General features: G+C 42.9%; 1 pseudogene; it reads left to right on the top strand.

The window, feature by feature from the left end:
* The window catches only part of LOC120546464, a 275,615-nt pseudogene that overhangs the window by 101,025 nt on the left and 151,418 nt on the right, over positions 1-23,172 (top strand).

Genomic DNA, 23,172 nt, shown 5'->3' with positions numbered 1-23,172 from the left:
GTGTGTCCTAAGTGTGTGTGTCTAGTGTGTGTAAGTGTGTTTGTCAATGCGAAAGAATGCAGCGGAACGTGTTTTAAATAGCGTTAGAAAAAAAAGAATAATTAATAACCCAATGTGTGACTAATGTGTGACTGATGTTTGTAGCCAATGAGATTTCATCATTAGCTTTAAATCCTCCTTTGGACATTCCCGATTGGTTACTGATAGAAAGGAAATGCCCTTATTTGGGTTACATAGCGTTGTGCAGGAGACTCAGAGCTTTACAACGATACCGGTCATGACAGACTTCAGTAAACAGACCAAACTCTGCATGTGGTGTTGGAACGCTAACTTCTTGGTAAATTCAGGAGAAACTTATAAATTAAATAAACATCGTAATGGATATTTTCAGCGTTTTCTTAATAGCAGCTTGAAAGAACACACATGGAAGGACTAAACTAGCCCATAATCTCAAAATTGACCACTGCATGAAAAATCTCTGTTTTTGCCTGCTGTGTCTCACCTTAAAGATTAAGATCCTTTTTTAACATTAAAACATCGGCGAAATTATGTTCACTAAACCCACCAGAGTCCATATAAATAAAAAGTAATTATAGCATCGTAAAATACACTTCTTTCAAAGTCAACAGAAAAAAATGAAGCTATGAAAAGCCGTATTGGTTCGTCTTTCTACTTCAACAATCACAACTATAGTTTTTGTTAAAATGAAAACATAGATTACTGATTTACATGTGGAAATATGTTGGCTCTATACACGCTAAAAGTATAGTTTTTATAAATGGAGTCTGGTGGGTTTAGTGCTAGTGGAGACAGAGCAGAGCTGTTTCTGGTTAAACAAAAAGGTCTTAAAGAGGTTTTAAAAAGGTCTATCTCTGTAGGGATACTTTTCATAATGTTGTCAGATATTTAGAATAATAATCTGAGTCTGTCAGCAGCAAACAGAACTTTTAGTGGACAACAATGACGATGCACATTTCCCCTGTAGGATTACATTACAGCTCAGGTCACAGCTGCTGCTTACAGAGTTCTCATTTCTTTTTGGTTTTGTTTTTTTCCACCACCTCCCCCCTTCTTGGGAGGACAACTTTATTTTGAATAAAGCAATATATTTTTATATACATAGTATGTTACAATCAGATTTAGAATTACATTCAGTGCATTACCTATTGCCCCCCTACGACCCGAGAACACAAAAAGGGGGGGGATTAAAGCACCACATACAGAGTGTAACACATAACACATAAAAGGAGACAAGGTGATGGACAGACAACAGAGGGAAGTGAGACAGGACGATAAAAGAACTGACAAGACGGGACTGGACAGGACAGTTGACAGACACAAGGACGTATTATTAGTGATTGGGTAGAAGGATCTGGGATTCATATTGGGTGGTCAAGGTCAGGGTGTTGAAAGGAGCTGGAGAAACACGTTATGCATAAGTGTGGATAGTGTGTATGAGTAAAGTGGTAACTGCAAGGGCAAAAAGATGAATAAATAAATAAAAATAAATGGAAAAAGTAAATAAATAAATGATGTTTTTGTTGAATTTACAGCGTTCTCATTTAATACTGGACCAATTTCCAAGATTGTTGTTCCAATCAGTCACTTACACACAAAAACACTAATGGGGTCCAGGTTGAAAAACCCCAAAATGACCCTTTAAGGCAGACTGATCAACACAAATATTCTTAGACAAACACAAATAATATATTCATTAGGCAGAGAAAATAAAAAGATTACATAACTAAAAACCTGGCTCTCAGACACATTTAACATTAAGACCAATGTTGTTAATTGTGTTCATTTATTTACAGGCTGAGGGACTGTGATCTGTCAGAGAGAAGCTGTGAAGATCTGTCCTCAGTTCTCAGCTCTGAGTCCTCTAGTCTGAGAGACCTGGACCTGAGTCAGAACAACCTGAAGGATTCAGGAGTGAAGAATCTCTCTGCTGGACTTCAGAGTCCACACTGTAAACTGGAAACTCTCAGGTCAGTATTAAGATGATTGTAAAGTGTTACAGTGGTTTTCTAGTTTCATGGAATTAAAAATGAAAAATCTCTTAAATGGATCAGACTTTAGTGTAAAATCACATTAACTTTAGAGAGTACTAGAGTACTGTATGAGAGTACTAGTGTACTGTATGAGAGTACTAGTGTACTGTATGAGAGTACTAGTGTACTGTATGAGAGTACTAGAGTACTGTATGAGAGTACTAGTGTACTGTATGAGAGTACTAGTGTACTGTATGAGAGTACTAGAGTACTGTATGAGAGTACTAGTGTACTGTATGAGAGTACTAGTGTACTGTATGAGAGTACTATGAGAGTACTAGAGTACTGTATGAGAGTACTATTGTACTGTATGAGAGGAACTAGTGTACTGTATGAATGATAGTACTAGTGTACTGTATGAGAGGACTAGTGTACTCAATGAGAGAACTAGTGTACTGTATGAGAGTACTTGTATACTATATGAGAGTACTAGTGTACTGTATGAGAGTACTAGTGTACTGTATGAGAGTGTACTGTATGAAATTACTAGTGTACTGTATGAGTGTACTATATGAGAGGACTAGTGTACTGTATAGAGTACTAGTGTAGTGTATGAATAGGAGTACTAGTGTACTGTATGAGAGTACTATAGTGTACTGTATGAATGATAGTACTAGTGTACTGTATGAGAGACTAGTGTACTCAATGAGAGAACTAGTGTTACTGTATGAGAGTACTTGTATACTATATGAAAGTACTAGTGTACTGTATGAGAGTACTAGTGTACTGTATGAGTGTACTGTATGAGAGTACTAGTGTACTGTATGAGAGTACTAGTGTACTGTATGAGTGAGAGTACTAGTGTACTGTATGAGAGTACTAGTGTACTGTATGAGAGTACTAGTGTACTGTATGAATGAGAGTATTATAGTGTACTGTGTAGAATTACTAGTGTACTGTATGAGAGTACTAGTGTACTGTATGAATAGAGTACTAGTGTACTGTATGAGAGTACTAGTGTAGTGTATGAATGAGAGTACTAGTGTACTGTATGAGAGAGTACTAGTGTACTGTATGAATGATAGTACTAGTGTACTGTATGAGAGTACTAGTTGTACATGTATGAATGATAGTACTAGTGTACTTGTATAAGTACTAGTGTACTGTATGAGAGGACTATGTGTACTCTATGAGAGAACTAGTGTACTGTGTAAGAGTACTAGTGTACTGTATGAGAGTACTAGTGTACTCTATAAGAGACTAGTGTACTATTTATAGGATACTAGTGTACTGTGTAGAGTACTAGTGTACTGTATGAGAGGACTAGTGTACTGTATGAGAGTACTAGTGTACTGTATGAGAGTACTAGTATACTGCATGAGAGTACTAGTGTACTGTATGAGAGGACTAGTGTACTGTATGAGAGAACTTGTATACTGTATGAAAGTACTAGTGTACTGTATGAATGATAGTACTAGTGTACTGTATAGAGGGACTAGTGTACTTATGAGAGAACTAGTGTACTGTATTGAGTACTTGTATACTGCATGAGAGACTAGTGTACTGTATGATGAGAGTACTAGTGTACTGTATGAGAGTACTAGTGTACTGTATGAGAGTACTAGTGTACTGTGTGAGAGGACTAGTGTACTGTATTAGAGTACTAGTGTACTATATGAGAGTACTTGTATACTGCATGAGAGTACTAGTGTACTGTTTGAGAGACTAGTGTACTGTATGAGAGTACTAGTGTATTGTATGAGAGTACTAGTGTACTATATGAGAGTACTTGTATACTGTATGAGAGTACTAGTGTACTGTATGAGAGTAATTAGTGTACTATATGAGAGGACTAGTGTACTGTATGAGAGTACTTGTATACTGCATGAGAGTACTAGAGTACTGTATGAGAATCTAGTGTACTGCATGAGAGTACTAGTGTACTGTATGAGAGTACTAGTGTACTGTATGAGAGACTAGTGTACTGTGTGAGAGGACTAGTGTACTGTATGAGTACTTGTATACTGCATGAGAGTAAATAAAATAATAAAAAGATTACATAACTAAAAACCTGGCTCTCAGACACATTTAACATTAAGACCAATGTTGTTAATTGTGTTCATTTATTTACAGCCTGAGAGACTGTGATCTGTCAGAGAAAGCTGTGAAGATCATCCTCAGTTCTCAGCTCTGAGTCCTCTAGTCACAGAGACTTGGACCTGAAGTTACAACAAGAACCCTGAAGGATTCAGCTGAAGAAGCTCTGCTGGACTTCAGAGTCCCACTGTAAAATAACCATATGACATAAATGTTCTTCTTAGAAATGATGATGATCTCCTCAGGGCTGAACCATAAGACTAGACCAAAACAGAAGAGACCAGAGGCCTGGACTCTGGCTTGAGGATTTAGTGTTAGAGTAACTTCAGGTTCAGCAGGATACCCTGTATCCTTGGTGGATCAGTTGTTACGGGTTAAATCGCCCGTGGTAACTTATGCTGAACACCTAACCTGGTGGGAGCATTATGGTATGTTGGAGATTAGAGACCAACAGGTATGAAACACCGCCTACTGACAATCAATACTCAGTGTTAAACTACCACCTACTGACCAATCAATACTCAGTGTTAAACACCGCCTACTGACAATCAATACTCAGTGTTAAACACCACCTACTGACCAATCAGTACTCAGTGTTAAAGCACAGCCTACTGACCAATCAATACTCAGTGTTAAACACCACCTACTGACCAATCGGTACTCAGTGTTAAAGCACAGCCTCAAATCCCATTCTCTCTCTCATATAGGCCACCACTTACTTTTACCAATCAGTACCCCAATGTAGTGCGATTCCTCAGAGTACGGCTCCTAGATGGTACGCTCAAACTTTCGTAAAATCGGATGAGCCGCTCATGAGATATGAACTTTTTGTAACTTGTAGCGCCCCCTTAGTGGCCAATTTTCATTAAATTTTTTTGGGGAGCTCCAGACAGTCATGGCAAACAATAATACTAAAAGTTTCACTTTGATAACATTTATTTGGAGATATGGCAAAGTTTGTGTTTTGTACATAAATTTATTTGTTGATAACTGCAGTCAGCAGGTCAGGAGGAGTTCAAAAGTAGGTTTACAATAAATTGGCGTGCATAAAAGTTTAGGGCTGAAATGGAGGAGCCTTATATCAGGAGATTCAGCTAAATTCAGGGAACGTAAGGAAATATGTATTTTAATGTAATGCATGTACAGTTTGGGTAGTTTGACGCTTCGGTGACCCACATCAACATGTTGGGTCTGGGAACTCACCATTGACAGGGCTCAATCCAAGGTGGCGGATAAACGCATATCTTTCAAATTCCTCTGCACGCAATAGGATAGCACTACAAACCAGGCAGAGCAACGGAAGAAGGTAGCGGTTAGTTGATAGATTAAACTTTTGTAGTATCTGGTCACAAAACTCCTCAACATCATCTTCCTTTTTAAGAATGACTTCAGTGCGTTTCTTTGTAGGGCTTTGACTAACTTCTGCTATTCGAATATAATTTGAATATAAAAAATAATGATATTCCTGGAACTAATATTAGCCAGCCCTCAATATTGGAACCTGTTATGGGCATTATTTTTGTAAATGGCTTTGCTTGTAAACATTGTTTCAGTTCAGATTTCGTGGCTTTTCCACATACTTCAAAATGTAACTACATCGCCGCAGCGACGACGCCTCGCCGGGCTCGTAGTGGTGCGCCTACTCTCAAAGAAGGTAGGCTGGCCCAGGGCCAGACCAGACCAGGCCAGACCAGGGCCAGGCCAGGTCGAGGGCCTTTGTCCCGTCATTCGGGCTGTCTCTCCTACTCAGAACCTCACCCCGTCCCTTCTCCCTTTCTACTCTTGCTCTGCTCAGTGCGCTGCACACATGAGGAGAGAGCACAGAGGGGGCTGCTCCTAACTCACACAACAGAAGAGAGAGGGACTGCTTCGGCGGCTACAGGAGAGAAATACATGGCGTACTGCTGATATGGGCCACTGGCACTCTCTTTATTTTACAGAAAGTCGCCAGATTGGTCGCTAGTCGCTTTTAGAAAAAAAGTCGCGTAAGCAACACCGCCCCACACACACTGGTCCTCGACGCAACACACCAGCACACTAGATATAAACATCAGACCACTTACGAGGCTACGGTGAAAGTCTCAACTTCCGGTCGAAAGCACACTGTTTGTGCTTAATCCAGGGTCTGACTTAATTTTTTTTTAGACTGAAGGCATTTAATGGTCAAAATATTATTAATAAATATTCAATATATTCAATATTAATATTAATATAAAAACTTAACTTCGAATATGATTTTGGGCAAAAAGTCAAAGCCCTAGTTCTTGTTCTTTTCTCAAAGAAAAGCTGAACTCCCTTCCAGAAGACTGTTCTTCCCAGCTTCGAGAAGCCATAAGCCCCACCCAACCGACTTACAATACACAATGTGATTGGCCTGACTAGAGTTTGGTTTTTCCAGCTCGCAAGCCAACAGTGAGTTGCTAGACAACCCTGGCTGCAAATTACATTTGCGGCCGCCTAGAGTGATTTCTAGGCTACAGTTTGGGAGTTATAGGGCCAAACACGCTTTTGTTTGTGGTATAGTGCCACCTAGTGATGGAAGTGGGTGGATTTTTTGTCTGAGTTACGTGTCACAGTCTGTGCCAGCCCTGAAAGTTTCACTTGCGTAACTTCTACGGTGTAGGCTGCAGTATGACTTTTATTGAATGAAGAATAATAAAAATCTTAAACAATAGGGTTCCACAGCTCCGCTGTATCACAGCCCCATCGGGCACGCCACATTAGTTGCAGCCTTTTGAGCAACAGCTCTAAATAAACCAGACTCCTAACAGAAAAACAGCACATTTAGTGGTATAATATGGGTGGAACAGTACACAGAAGTCATGGTTCGGTTCATACCTCGGTTCAGACATCACGGTTCGGTACGAGTTCAGAAGGCAATTTTACACACACACACACGGAGATACACACACACACACACACACTGACACACACACACACGGAGATACACAAACCCACACACACACACACACACACACACACACACAGACACATGCACACATACACACACACAGACACACACACAGACACACACAGACACACACACACACCCATAGAGAGAGACACACACACACACACACATAGAGAGACACACGCTAACACACACACACACACAAACACACACACACACACACAAACACACACAGACACACACACACAAAGACACACACACACACTAAAACTTTGCGGTCATCGCACCGCACAACTTCCTGTTTCCAGCAGGAACTCTTTATATGGAAGAAAGTTCTCTGAGGTACTTTGTTTTTGGTTTTTTACAACCACAAAATTATAACTGAGACTAAAAACGTGACTAGTCACACATCACATCACCACTGACCGAAATGTCAGACACCCTAACACACACAGTAGTGGAGGTAGAAGTCAGTTTTCTCACGGTTAGAGGGAAGACTTTTAGGTATGTCTATGTGTTTGGGTTCCTCTCTGTGTGTGTTTTTCTATTAAAACATGTTTTAGAAGGAGCACAAAAATACAGTCCGGCTACATTAAAGAACGGCTTGTTTATCGCTAAGGCCATACTGTCAAAATGAAATGATTTATTAACAATGTAATAACAATAAATGAAAAACATCAAACTTATTTCACTGCAGCCTCTTGCCCTGAATATGAACTTCTCTGCCATCAGGGAGAAGAGTCTGTGTGCCGTAGATTTAAAACAAACAGACTACAAGTTATAGTTAAGCCTCAACACCAACATGTAGGCTGGCTTGGTTGTGTCCTTTGGTCGTCACACGATAAGTAGTGTACGCGCGTTGGAAATGCTGTCATTTGTGCAATATGTAGGCTATTTGGGTGGTGCATTTTGTCATTTGTGCAATACATAGGCTATTGGGGTTGTGTAATATGTTAGTTGTGCAATATGTAGGCTATTTGGGGTTGTGCATTATGTCATTTGTGCAATACATAGGCAATTGGGGTTGTGCAATATGTTAATTTTGCAATAATGTAGGCTATTGGGGCTGTGCATTGTCAGTACATTGTGTAATTAGTGCGATACGCCACGCCATTGGGGTGGTGCAATCATGTTAATTTTGCAACACGAGGCTATTGGGGTTGTGCATTGTCAGTACATTGTGTAATTAGTGACACGTACGCTATTGGATTGTGCAATATGTTAGTTGTGCAATAACGAGGCTATTTGGGGTGTGCATTATGTCAGTACATTGTGTAATTTGGAGCAATATGTAGGCTATTGGGGTTGGGCAAAATGTTAGATGCCATATCATATTGTGCAAGGGCTGTGCTACACTTATTGGGGAATGCAGCACAACAGGGTTGTTCAATTAGGAAGCGCCAATGAAAGGAGTAGTTAATGTGCTTACTATAGTATATGGAAGCATGTCTGTGTTGCATGAGAGTATGTGTTGAGAGATACTTTTTCTGTATTTTGTGTTGTCTTTGTAAAGCTGCAGAACAGACAGAGTACAAAACAAATTTCCCTTTGGGAACAATAAAGTATATCTTATATCTTATCTTATCCTTTATCCCAACGTTCATCAAGCTGCTCAACTCAAACAGGAATTCTTAGCCCAGCAGAGCAGGGTGGCAATAAATACACCTGCACATATATATATATATATGTAATGTAATTCTGAACCAATATCGGTATTGATACCTGAAATTGTGTTCCAGTACCCAACGGTACTTTTTTCGGTACTTTCCCTCAGTAATTACAAAACAATTATTTCAGTTGTAAAATTAATTCCAAACCTATTTATCCTATGGACTTATAACATTATGTTATTTTATTAGAATATGTTACACTCTAAAGAAATTAAACAAAAATAAAAATCCTACAACCTATTGAATTGAATAATTATTCATTTCTTACTCATTGCAACTTTTATTCTTGTATTTGTATATTATTATTTTTTAGCCTGTTTTATTTTCATCATGACCGTTTTGAATTGCTCTTTAATGTTTCCATGTAAAGCACTTTGAGTTGCCTTGTTGCTGAAAGCTGCTGTAGAAATCAAGCTGCCTTGCCTTACAGCCTCAGCCTGTCAGTCAGACCCCAGGGCACCGAAACCACTGTGCCTGCTGCTCGTCTCAGAGGAATTGTAACGTCAACAGCACCAGTGTGTGTTTGTGTCAGAGCTCTGCTCTCTGTCAATTTTCAGAGAGGACAGATATGAAGATATCTGTCAGATATGACACAAATGAAATTTCAGTCCTCTCGGACCCCCGGTGCAAACGCAATAAAAATAAATAAGTTTCTATAAATAGAAAAGACATAGAATAAACAATCAACAATTTAACAGGACATACAAATAAACAATCAACAATCAGACTCACAATCAAGGCACTAGTTTAATTTATGTAATCTTGTGTTGTTCATGCTATACAATGATTAATTGATTGTCCTTGTTGAATAATACAGAAGACAAAGAGCTTTTAAAAAATAATCACATATTAAATCACAATATTGGTGAAAAAATTCCCAATTAGATTATTTTCCAAAATCTTTCAGCTCTATGAACAGCAGCTCTAAATAGACCAGACTCCTAGCAGAAAACAGCCCATTTAAGCAGCACAGCGGCGTCTGCTTCAGGGTTAAATAAAGTGATGGTTGTGTAGGAGAGCCTACCTTTTGTCGCTTTTCTTCAACGTTTTTGTAGATTTAAAAAATGTTTTTAATGCTTTTATGATTTACTCCAAACTATTACTTCGAAATAATCAAAATGACTCCAGGATGAAAATAATCAACACATTCTCACACCCATCTTGTAAAATACGGACGCTTGGTCAGGTGCCTTTGTCGTTCTTATTGACGCTAAAAGTCTCCTTTAGTGCTTTCAGTAAACGTGCTTGGTCGGGACTATTGCTGTCCCTTTAGCGCATTAAGTAAACGCGCTTGGTCGGGACTATTGCCGTCCCCTTTTGACGCAGTTATGTCGCCCTTACATACTACTCACTAAACCCTATCTAACTGCTGCTCTCCCCGGTGCGAAAGACGCCTTTTTTGTCGCATCAGACAAGTTCGGAACAGCGCTATAAGAAACACAACGGCTCTAAATACAGTGGTGCTCATAAGTTTTCACACCCTATACCTAGAGACTGGCATGGGGTACTTTCCATAAGATCATCTCTCAATGCAAATCAAACCAGCTATTAGGCTAACTGAAATAAAACCATGCCAATCTGTGGGTATGGTGAAGGGTATGTGATTATGTGATGATGTGGGGGGGCTATTTTAATTCCAAAGGCCAAGGGAACTTTATCAGGATGCATAGTATCCTGGATCCATTAAATAACTGGCCTTTATAATAACCATCTGCCTGCCTCTATGGGAATTTAACATAGGGGTGGACTGACTTATGCACCCTGTATTTTAAGGAAGAACATTTATTTATTTACGATACATTATTCATAAAAAAAAAAAAACTGGTGTCCTTAAAGGTTGGATTTTTCCTAATTATTTTAATTAAGGCATTAAGATCAATTTCCATAAGATAATTTTTTTGTATTGCACTTTTTAGTCAACTTTAGCATGGGATCATAAACTTATGAGCAGCACTGTAAACCAGACTCCTAACAGAAAACAGCAAATTAAAGCAACACGGTGTGTGTGTTTAAGCCTACCTTAATGGAGCGTCTGCAGAGACACAGAGTCCTCCCGTCTGTCTCCCATACTCTGCCTGCAGCTCTGGGGGGCTTACCGCTCTGCCCGGTGGGGGCGGGGCTTACCGCTCTGACCGGAGGGGGCGGGGCTTATAGCTCTGACCAGAGTTGGACTGATTTGAGAGAAAAAGAATATTTTTTTGGGAAAAAATCGTTATATTTTGGAAAAAGTGGTACAACTATACATTACACACACACACACACACACAACACACATTATCACACAGACAAATACACACATTCACACACACACAACACAGAACACACACAGACACACACACACACACAAATTTTTGTGTCATTGGAACCGCACAACTTCCTGTTTCCAACTCTTTAGATGGAAGAAAGTTCTCTGAGGTAATTTTGTTTTAGTTTTTACGACCACAAAATTGTAACTGAGACTAAAAACGTAGACTCATCACACATCACATCACCACCGAAATGTCAGACACCCTAACACACACAGTAGTGGAGGTAGAAGTCAGTGTTTTCTCACGGTTAGTACAAGACTTTAGGTGTGTCTGTTGTGTGTGTGTGTGTGTGTGTGTGTGTGTGTGTGTGTGTGTGTGTGTGTGTGTGTGTGTGTGTGTGTGTGTTGTGTGTGTGTGTGTGTGTTTGTGTATGTGTTTTGTGTGTGTGTGTGGGTGTGTGTGTCTATGTGTGTGTCTATGTGTGTGTCTGTGTGTGTGTGTGTGTGTGTGTATGTGTGTGTCTGTGTGTGTGTGTGTGTGTGTCTATGTGTGTGTCTGTGTCTGTGTGTGTGTATGTGTGTTTCTGTGTGTGTGTGTGTGTTCTGTGTGTGTCTGTGTCTGTGTGTGTGTGTGTGTACCGGGGACTCCTCTGGCACACGTCTCCTACACTTCTCTTCCTCCTCGAAGTTGTTCTCGCTGCCGTCACAGCCACCATGTAGGTGTAAGAAAAAATCGATATTATTTGGCAATACTGTATTGATGCTGAGATGTGAACCCACCAGGCACTGCTAAACAGGACCCAGCAGTGCTTAGCAGTGTTCAACAGTGCCTAACAGCGGCCTAACAGTGTCTAACAGTGCCTAGCAGTGCCCAGCAGTGCCTAACAGGGCCTAGCAGTGTCTAGCAGTGACTAACCGTGCCTAGCAGTGCCTAACAGTGCCTAGCAGTGACTAACAGTGCCTAGCAGTGCCTAACAGTGCCTACCAGTTCCTAACAGTGCCTAACAGTGCCTAGCAGTGCCTTAGAAGTCCCTAACAGTGCGTAGCAGTGCCTAACAGTGCCTAGCAGTGCCTAACAGTGCTTAGCAGTGCCTAACAGTGCCTAGCAGTGCCTAACAGTTCCTAGCAGTTCCTAACAGTGCCTAACAGTGCCTAGCAGCGCCTAACAGTGGCCCCAACAGTGGCTAACAGTGCCTAGGAGTGACTAACAGTGCCTTAGCAGTGCCTAACAGTGCCTAACAGTGCCTAGCGCGACTAACAGTGCCTAGCAGTGCCTAGCATTGCCTAGCAGTGCCTAACAGGGCCTAGCGCAGTGTCTAGCAGTGACTAACCATGCCTAGAAGTTCCTAACAGTGCGTAGCAGTGCCTAACAGTGCCTACCAGTTCCTAACAGTGCCTCACAGTGCCTAGCAGTGCCTAACAGTGCCTAGCAGTGACTAACAGTGCCTACGCAGTGCCTAACAGTGCCTAGCAGTTCCTAACAGTGCCTAACAGTGGCTAACAGTGCCTAGCAGTGACTAACAGTGCCTAGCAGTGCCTAACAGTGCCTAACAGTGCCTAGCAGTGACTAACAGTGCCTAGCAGTGGCTAGCAGTGCCTAGCAGTGCCTAACAGGGCCCAGCAGTGTCTAGCAGTGACTAACCCGGCCTAGAAGTTCCTAACAGTGCGTAGCAGTGCCTAACAGTGCCTAGCGAGTGCCTAACAGTGCCTACCAGTTCCTAACAGTGCCTAATAGCGCCTAGCAGGCCTAGAAGGTCCTAACAGTGCGTAGCAGTGCCTAACAGTGCCTAGCAGTGCCTAACAGCGCTTAGCAGTGCCTAACAGTGCCAAGCAGTGCCTAACAGTGCCTAACAGTTCCTAACAGTGCCTAACAGTGCCTAGAAGTTCCTAACAGTGCCTAGCAGTGCCTAACAGTGCCTAGCAGTGCCTAACAGTGCCTAACAACGTGCGCTATCAGTGCCTAGCAGTGACTAACAGTGCCTAGCAGTGCCTAACAGTGCCTAACAGTGCCTAGCAGTGACTAACAGTGCCTAGCAGTGCCTAACAGTGACTAGCATTTCCAACAGTGCCTAACTGTTAGACTTTTGCTAGAAGCTAACAATGTAACTCCGCGCTGCATGTCGGCTGAAGTTTGGAATAATTTTGGTTTCCAGAGTAAAGAGGGCACTACTGATATCAACAGGAACCATGCAGTTTGTAAACTGTGTCTGGCAAAAATCAAGTACCTCGGGTAATACCACAATTTGAAGGGCACATGAAGCACACAACGCCAAACAGTCGCAAGCTAAACGAACGACCCTTCACAACTAACCTTTTTCGTTGCATTGTGTTTAAACCCCTACTGCTAGATGGCTATGCTGAGATGCACCACTAGTCACTGCCAAATAGTGCCGAGCAGTGCCTAACAGTGCACAAATTACCACCGACTTCAATGTGTTGTTCATGTGCAACCAAAATAACCCAGTCGGTAGTTGATTTCAGTTCTAAAAACATGCTCAATGTGGTTGAAAACAAAGGTTTCCGTTATATGGTGCAAACGATGGAGCCTTGTTACGCTGTACCCTCCTGGCAACACACCACCGATACAACTGTGCCCAATCTTTACAAGGAGGTTAAAACAAACGCGCTGGAATGTCTAACTTTAGCTGAGAAGTTGGGGTGCCATGCGGCGCTTGGACGTCTACGGCAACCGAGTCATATGCGACTATTACGGCTCATCAGATAACTGACGAAGGGAAGCTGGAATCCTGTGGACTGCAGACGAGAGCGATGTACTGCACAGAGAAGTGTCTTAAAGCCTGAGCGTGTTGACCAGCTGGTTTTCCTCTACAAAAACCTTAAGATTAAATAAGCTTCCCTTTTCATTGATTTAATAATTAGTGTTACATTCCTCAATGTTCCTTTAGGAATTGTGTTTTTGCAACACAAAGTGTGTTGGATGTTCACTGTGTATGAATAGTGCAAGCATTTTTTTTATTGACATAGACAGATGTCTTTTCTTTTTTCAGATTGCACATAAAGTCAACTAGTTGCCACAACTACGCCATCTACTGATAAACCTGTACCTGCTTCAAGTAGTTGTAGCGCAGCATTATGGGAAATTCCTCACAGAAACGGAGGATTTCCAACATGGTAACATGTCTCTGAATGCTTGTGGACAATGTAGCGTTAACTACTTGAAAAGCACTTAAAAATTGACCCAGTTTGTTACATCAGATATAATAATTGTCGAAGTTAATTTGGTAATGGGTGTATTTCGTTACCAGCCGTTTTATTCATGTTTTGCCACTCAACAAAATATTTTCTGTATGCTAACTAGCACCTACATGTGCCGCCTTCTCCAGACAGAGCATGCTAGCTGTTGTCCTTTGAGATGAGCATTCACACACTGTTGTCTTCTGTCATATAATGATGTATTATGCGCCTGTTCATTACTAGGGTTTTACGGTAACTCAGTGAATGAGTGAGATCTCGCTATAGTCTTGAAGGTTATCGCGAGGTTTGTGTGAATATACCGACTAACGGCAAGTGTTCAAAATAAAGGAGAGCTCCGGCCAAAGAGTATAAGGCCTCCGGTATTCCATTTTTACATGGTGTCAGAAGTAAACGGAAGGGGCTATGGCAAAATTCAATCCCCGACAAGCTTCTCCTTTGATAAACCGGAGAGTGCCGGATTGGAAGCAGCGTTTTGTGAGGTTGCGGACCGCCACCAAGCTCAACAATGAAGATGGCGCCCGTCCAGGTGAGCAGCCTCATATACGCCATGGGAAACGAAGTCGAAAACATCTACAGATCGTTTGCCTTTGAGGAGGAAGGCAGCGGAGATGACTTTGACTGTGGGCTTAGCAAAGTTCGATGAATATTTCGTGCCAAGACGGAATGTTATTCACTTAACGAAGCACTGTTCCACCAGCGGCATAAGGGCGGAGAGAAAGCGGAGACTTTTATCAGAGCTCTGTACGAAGCCTTCGACCATTGTGACTTCGGGCGCAACGAGAGAAGAGAATATCCGCGACAGGATCGTCGTCGGGATATTGGACAAAGATGTCTCACGTAAGCTGCAGTTAACTAAGGACTTGACGCTGGCGGTGACCGTGGAGACGGTCAGGCAGTCTGAAGAGGTGGCTTCACAAGTCAGCATGCAGGGAGAGGCAGCTGGGATGATAAACGAAATCACGAACAAGCACAACAAATTCACGAAACGCTATGGTAAGCCTATAAGGGGAAATATTGGACAATGTGGGAAATGTGGAAAAGTCAGGCATAGTAAAGATGAAAACTGCCCCGCTTAGAAAGTCCACATGAGTACACATGCAACAAAGTTGGACATTGGAGCAGAGTGTGTAGGAGTAAAAAAACAGTGAGTGAGGTCACAGAGCAAACGAAAAGTTGCAACCTTTATTTTCTTTGGAGCTGTAGGTGCAAGTAACGATGGCTCAGCTAAGCATTGGACTGTGGAGTTGCAGGTGGGCTCTACGCCGGCCCAGTTTAAAATTGACACCGGGGCCGATGTAAGCATCATCTGTGAGCAGACTTACAACTCACTCGTACCCAAAAGTCCAATGGAGCCTGCCGATATGCCACTGGATAGCCCAGGGGGGGAGCTGAAGTGCCTTGGACAAATCCAGAGCACTGTGACACATAAGGGAAAGAACTACCCACTCCAAGCATATGTCATTCGTGGACATACAGTAAACAACCTACTCAGCAGGCCACTTTCTGTTGAAATGAAGCTGGTGAGGAGAGTCGACGAAACCGTGAGCAGTCAAGGTCATGCACAAGCTTATGGGGAGCATGGGACATTAAAGACTGAGCCAGTACAAATACAGCTTAAAGACAATGCTCAACCATATGCTGTCTATACTGCACGGCGCGTACCCCTCCCGATGCTGGAGAAGGTAAAAGAGGAGCTACAGAGGATGAGGAGAAATGGCATCATTGAGCAAGTGACACAACCTACGGACTGGTGTGCACCCATGGTGCCAGTCCTGAAGAAGAGCACAGGTAAAGCTCGCATCTGCGTTGATCTCAAAAAGGCTGAACGAGGCTGTTAAGAGAGAACAGTACATCTTGCCTACTACAGAGGAGATAACAGCAAAACTAAGCGGAGCCACCATCTTCTCATCACTCGACGCCTTGCCGGCTTCTTCCAGATACCACTCCATCCGGATAGCAGTAAGCTCACTACCTTCATCACGCTGTTTGGACGCTTCCACTTCAAGCGGCTACCGTTTGGTATAACCAGCGCACCCGAAATCTTTCAAAGGAAAATGATGGAGACTCTTCAAGGATTGGAGGGTGTTGAGGTCTTCATGGATGATATTCTCGTATATGGTGCCACTGAAGCAGAACATGACAACAGACTGGAGAAGGTGATGCAATGCATCGAGTCAGCTGGTCTAAAGCTCAACCGAGAAAAGTGCTCCATCAAGCAGAGTCAGCTCGCGTTCCTCGCCACCTCATCGATAGGTCTGGAATCCGCCTGACCCAGACAAGGTGGAGGCCATCCGCCAGCTGTCACCACCAGCAGATGTGCAGGAGTTAAAGAGGATACTGGGAATGGTTAACTACTTGGGTAGATACATCCCCAATCTCTCAACTGTGGGACAACCGCTGTATGAACTCCTGAAGAACAAAAATACATGGAACTGGAGTCATGCTCAAGAAACAGCATTTGAACACATTAAAGAACTGTTAACAACTGCACCAGTACTTGCCTACTACGACGTGACTAAACCGACTGCTGTATCGGCTGATGCAAGCAGTTATGGACTAGGAGGTGTGCTACTACAACTCCATGGGGAGCAGTGGAAACCTGTAGCATATTGCTCCAGACGTCTCACCGATGCTGAAACCCGCTACGCCCAGATTGAAAAGGAAGCTCTGGCGGGCGTTTGGGCGTGCGAAAAGTTTGACAGATACCTAAATGGACTAGAGCGGTTCAAACTTGTAACGGATCACAAGCCGCTCGTACCCCTCATCAACAGCCGCAGCCTGGACAACGTACCTCTGCGTTGCCAGCGTCTGCTAATGAGGCTCATGAGATTCAACCCAGTTGCGGAGTATGCTCTAGGGAAAACCCTCATTGTCGCTGACACGCTGTCACGCAGCCCACTGGCCAGCACAGGTGTAGAGACCGACATGCACAATGACGTGGCATGCTACGTGGCAAGTGTGGTGGAAGGGATTCCTGCATCTACTAGCAAAATGGAAGAAATCAGAACAGCAACAGCAGCTGACAAAGAACTGCTGTCGGTCATGACGCTCGTAAGGAGAGGATGGCCTGAACACATAAGCAAAGTGGCTATGGATGCAAGAGCTTATGTCCAAGTTAAATCAGAGTTGTCTGAATACAACGGGCTGCTTCTAAGAGGAAGCAGGATCGTTGTGCCTAAGTCAATGAGAGGTGAGATTCTTCTCAAAATCCATGAAGGACACCAGGGCCTGATTAAATGCAGAGAGAGAGCATCCTCATCTGTGTGGTGGCCTGGACTCTCTTCAGAGATAAACAAACTTGTGACATCATGCCAGCGGTGTGGTGAGCTAAAACGAACACAACAACAACAACCTCTCATCTCCACACCACTGCCTGAGCGACCCTGGAAGAGAGTTGCAATTGATCTCTGTGAGCAGGAACGCAAAAACTACCTGGTGATTTCAGATTATTACTCCAGATTCATCGAGATTTTGCATCTGACCTCGACGACTGCTGGACAAGTCATCCAAAAGCTAAAAACAGTCTTTGCAAGGTTTGGCATTCCTGACGAAGTAGTAAGTGATAATGGTCCCCAGTTCTCTAGTGCAGAGTTCCAAGAATTAGCCAGGCAGCTAGACTTCAAACATTGCACTTCCAGCCCCCATCACCCGCAAAGGCAATGGACACGAGAGAGAGCTGTGCAGATCGCTAAGAAAATCCTCAAAGAGGAAGATCCTGTGATGGCTCTAATGACCTATAGGTCCACCCGTGCTCCACCACAGGCTTTAGTCCAGCCGAGTTGCTGATGGGGAGGCGTGATAAGGACCACACTCCCCTCTTTGGAGAAGAATCTTACTCTAAAATGGCCTAGCTTAGCAGCTGTAAAGAAAAGGACAGGCAAGAAAAAGCAAAACAGGCCCACTACTTCAATCGCCGCCATGGAGCCAGACCCTTGCCTGCCCTGCAGCCAGGAGATGTTGTATTCTCCAAGTTGGATCACAAAAGTTGTGGTCTTCACCTGCAGTGATCTTGAGTAACAGCAGCACCCCAAGATCATTCGTCATCAAGACGCAACAGGGAGCTGTGCTGCGGCGGAATCGTCGCCACCTTCAACCTAAAGCTGTTCTGCAGCCGACATCAGCAGTGCCCTGTGAGGTGACAGAGACAGGCACCCACTCTGATAGTGCTACCGTGTTAGAGACTGCTCCGGTCAGTCAGAGGGAGGCAGCATCCTTAAACCCTGTTCCCAATCAGACTGTGACCAGGTCGGGACGAGTTGCAAACCAGTCACCAGGCTTAACCTGTAGACAAGTGGGCCGTCTAGGAGGGGTTTAGGGACAGTGGGAGAAATGAATGTTGCTACTAATGTTGATAATGTTGTTTACAGTAAATTCTGGTTACTGAAATTAATGTGGTAATTTTGAGTTAAGGAACAGTTATAAATAACAGTACCACTATTTAGCAGGAACACACTGTTTAGAGACCAGTATGTTTTGGGTTGTGTGCCTTAAAGTGGCAAGGGTTGTCATGGTAGCAATTTCCAGTTTTAATTAATGTTGATGTTATTAGAAAAAAAGGGGGAGATGTCATATAATGATGTATTATGTGCCTGTTCATTACTAGGGGTTTTACGGTAACTCAGTGAATGAGTGAGATCTCGCTATAGTCTTGAAGGTTATCGCGAGGTTTGTGTGAATATACCGACTAACGGCAAGTGTTCAAAATAAAGGAGAGCTCCGGCTAAAAGAGTATAAGGCCTCCGGTATTCCCATTTTACATCTTCCATTGTAAATAATAATAATAATAATAATAATAATAATAATACAATGAATTTGTATAGCACTTTTCAAGAACTCAAAGTCGCTTAAATGCAAGTACGTTGCATTATGTTGTATGTTGCTGTAGTCAGTGGTGAAATGTTTTGTACCAAGATATTTACTTGTGATCTGCTTGATGTTTATACTGATGTTTTATACTGTGGGAAAAGTCCAGCACATAATTATTATTGTTAACTGTTAAAATAATAAAAAGGATAAAAACAGTCCAGTATCAAGAAGCCATATTATAATTTTGTTTATATATTGACTCTTTGTTAATTTGCAAGAGAACAGCTTAAAATTTGTTTATTTATTTCAATTACATTTATTATTAATGTAGATTGCTTTGCTAAAGTAAGTAAGTAAGAAAATGAGGTTGTAGAGGTGAAAAATTCCTCACAGCAACGGAGTATTTCCAACGAGACAGAGCATGCTAGCTGTTATCCTTTGAGATGAGCATTCACACACGGTTGTTTTCCATTGTAAATGCAGGCCGAGGCTGATTATCTGGCTGTTACCAACCTGACCGGCTCCGAGTGATACAAGAGACATCTCACATGAGTCACATGAGCCTGTGAAACCAATCAAATACGTGTTTCTCACAGCCAACTCGTGAGAGTTGGCAGCCCTGCTAAATCCCATATCATAAGAGCATAAAAGCCAACTTTCTTGCACTTTATCAACTAACCGTGCTAGCATAGATCATGTATATCATAGGCCTTCAGCGCTGACCAGACCGTGTTAAACCAGAGAAGAAGAGATACACAGAGAACAGATTCCTCAACTCTAAAAGACCTGCAGTAGTGACAACTCTTCTGTTAATTGCCAGAAGAAAATTTGTGGTGAGTTTACTTCACCACTTCAATTAAGATATAATCATTAATTAATTATTAATGATTATATAAATTAATTATAATTATAATAATAATAATGCAACAACATTTATATTATTCAACATATAACCTTATTCAGATGTAACCCCCAATGTAATCATGAACACCTTAACGATGGCTCAATTCCATCAAGTGTCCCAGTAAGCTATTTCAGTGAGTCAGCATGCACAATACCAGGGCCTCTGTGGAATGGAAAGTGGAATGCAACCCTCATTAATGGGTTTGAATACACCTGTGCTTTTCCTACTATGACATGTCAACATGTCTCCAGTGAAAAAGGTCTATTGGGTTGGTGTACTGTAGAGTGTAACTTAGTTCCTGCAGCTGGTGTGTTAGCCAGTGGCAGCTGGTGAAAAATATTCTTGGTGGGGCTATGCCATACTTTTTTGTTTCTGTAACCATCGCAATACAATTTAACACAAACTGCAGGACAGCAGTGTTCAGTGAAATAGTCAGCAATTATTTAATGCCAATATTAAAAATTTTAGGCATTCTTACACAAAAACAAACATCATGTTGCACAAACACCAGCCTTTCATTTGCATTTAAACTGAACTTGTAAACAGTTGACTATTTCTACACATAAGTAACATCTTTTGGAAAGGCTGTTGACTATTACACCAGTGCCCCTTGTGGGGGAGGATCCAGCTGCGCTGTTGAGCGCATGGTGCCATTGGTAGTAAATAGGCAACGCAACAGGCATGCTGTCAGAACAGAGTGGAAAGTGGACAATAACCTGAAATTATTATAAAGTTTATAGGAAATCTTACACTGTATAAAGGATGTACAATATAGAAATGGATATCAAGTGGCTGAACTCAAACCTTTGACTGGAAGAACAGCATACAGTATTTTATGATCAAACTAAATGTAACTAATTGTTAATGTGCTCCAGAACTGCAACAATTAATTGATACAAAACAACATCTATACAGTAATATTAGCACACACTATAGTACCATACTGGATGATATTTTTATGCCAAGGTCAACTATATACAAAGAAACATGTGGTCAGTGCTGCTGTATGTATGTATGTATTTGGCGTGTGGTGTCATCTTATTTGTACAAGAATTTTGCCCGTCTGTCCTTCTGAGTGGCATGACCCTTTTATTAAAGTCAGGAATGTCCCTGATAAGTTTCTTCTCCATGGAGAGCATAGCCAGAGCATTCAGGCGATCCTGTGTCATGCTGTTTCTCAGGAAGGTCTTGATCCTCTTCAGTGTAGAGAAGCACCTTTCTGACTCAGCTGTTGTCATGGGTGTGGTGATGAGGATCTTGAGGAGGCTGACCGTCTCTGTGAAAGTGCTCTGAAGGTTGTTCTCCATGAAGAACTGGTACAGGGGCACTGCACCACTACAAGCCTTGAACTCACTGTTCTCATAGATGAGGGACAGTTCGGTTTTGAGCTTGGCCTTGTTCAACATGGGGTACGCCTCCACAGTTGTTTCAAGCGCTGTATCGGGGAACTTCACACTGTGTTGTGGGAACAACTCTCCTTGCAACAGTGTTGCGCTGATGAGGTGCTGGGTGAAGGAGAACCTCTCCTTGGCATAAATCAGGATGGTATCACATACCTGTAAAAGATACATCATCAGCTTTAATTTGCAATAAAGCTATTTTGATGCACGTGATCCTGACTGAACACATGCCTATGTCCAAGTCAAGTATATGATTACTAAGGTGCTGATTGTTCAGGGTTTTTGGTTTTGGCTACATACTACTAGGCCTGAAAAAAGGTTCTGGGGGAAACGCTGACAGTTACATCACAACTTACCTCTGTAACCAACCTCTGTTGTTCTCCTGGTCCCAGCATCCTCCGTGGCTTTATGGGCTGCTGCTGCTCGTAAGATGCGCTGTCCCCACACAAAGAGGGAATGGAGGCCCTGGGTCCAAAAAATAAAGTTTAATTTGATAACTTGCTTACTTCTTAACTCACTGTAACACCCCCTCAACACACACACACACACACACGCACACACATACACACACACACATATACATATATATATATATCATAACTCATAAGCTTAACTTTCAACTGGACGTGAGAGGACGCTGGCTCTGGTTATTCGCCGCTTCTCCGTCTGCTATTCATCTGCTATTCATCTGCTATTCTCTTGTGTTTGTGTTCGCTGTACCCCCTACCTCTGGACAGCCTCTGTACCTCTGGACAGTCTCTCTGCTGGTTCCCGAAGCCGCCTGGGCTCCTTGACCGGACTCTTGCCTCGCCCGTTAGCCGCTAGCTAGCTGCCCCCGTTCACCAAACGCTGGCGGCTAATTCCAGCTGCTACGGCGACTAACCCGATTGCTGACCTCCTCCTCATAGGCAACCTCCACCAGATGCGAGCCAGCGAACCGACCAAGACTAGACATTTCCTCTTCGGGTCATGCCGTGGATCATTTTGGCAATCACCTCATTCATCCATCTCCACCTCCACCTCTGTGCTCCTAGCCCACGGCTAACCACTATCACGGAGCTCTCAGTCCCTCCGCTCGACATCATGATCAAATATTCAACTCTGCAACTGGTCCAATTCGTCAACTACTCCATTCCATCCTGCATCCCAGTCATCAAACAGCTCGGACTTCTACGTCGACCCCGTTACATCCACAGAAGCTCTCACCGCCAGTTTGTTTTTTCCACCACGGACAATCCATTCCATCCATCTGGTCACCTGCACGCTCTGTTGCACCTGTCCCACGTCATCAGATTGCTTCACCCACTGGTTCACATAGGGCTGAACGTCATCAGGCTACACAGAAAACCCGGACCGGACTACAGTGCTTTCCCCACTTCACTTACACTTAATCATACTCTCCAATCATTTGCTAATCGGCTCACCGTCCCCCTCAACTGCACACCCCCACACCCCCACGGACCACACGCACTGCTAACCGGGACAACCTCAGATCTCTCCAGCCTGCTCCCATCCCACCACCCTCTCACCATGCCAACTTTGCCCTCCTCAACACCCGATGACGACAACAAAGCCCTGCCCTCCATGAACTAATCCTCGCAACACTCTTGACTTCCTTCTGCTCACACCGAAACCTGGCAACAACCCAATGACTTCTTCTCCCTCAACCAAGCATCCCCTGGCTACAACTGCATCTGCAAACCCCGCCCTCCCACCGTGGAGGTGGCCTCGCGCATTTTCAATCAGAACTTCCGGATCACAGAACTCACCCTCCCCTCAGTATCATCGTTTAAATATCTCGCCTTCAAAACTCTTTCCTCCATGACAGTCATCCCCATTTACCGGCCACCTAAAACCAATTCCTCCTTCCTCTCTGATTTTACTGAACTCCTCACACTAGCCTCATCTCTCTCTCCACGTCTGCTGCTA

This window comes from Perca fluviatilis, chromosome 18, assembly GCF_010015445.1.
Source record: "Perca fluviatilis chromosome 18, GENO_Pfluv_1.0, whole genome shotgun sequence".
Lineage (NCBI taxonomy): Eukaryota > Metazoa > Chordata > Actinopteri > Perciformes > Percidae > Perca > Perca fluviatilis.
Note: the sequence above shows the minus strand (reverse complement) of the source record. Positions and strands in the feature narration are given on the sequence as shown.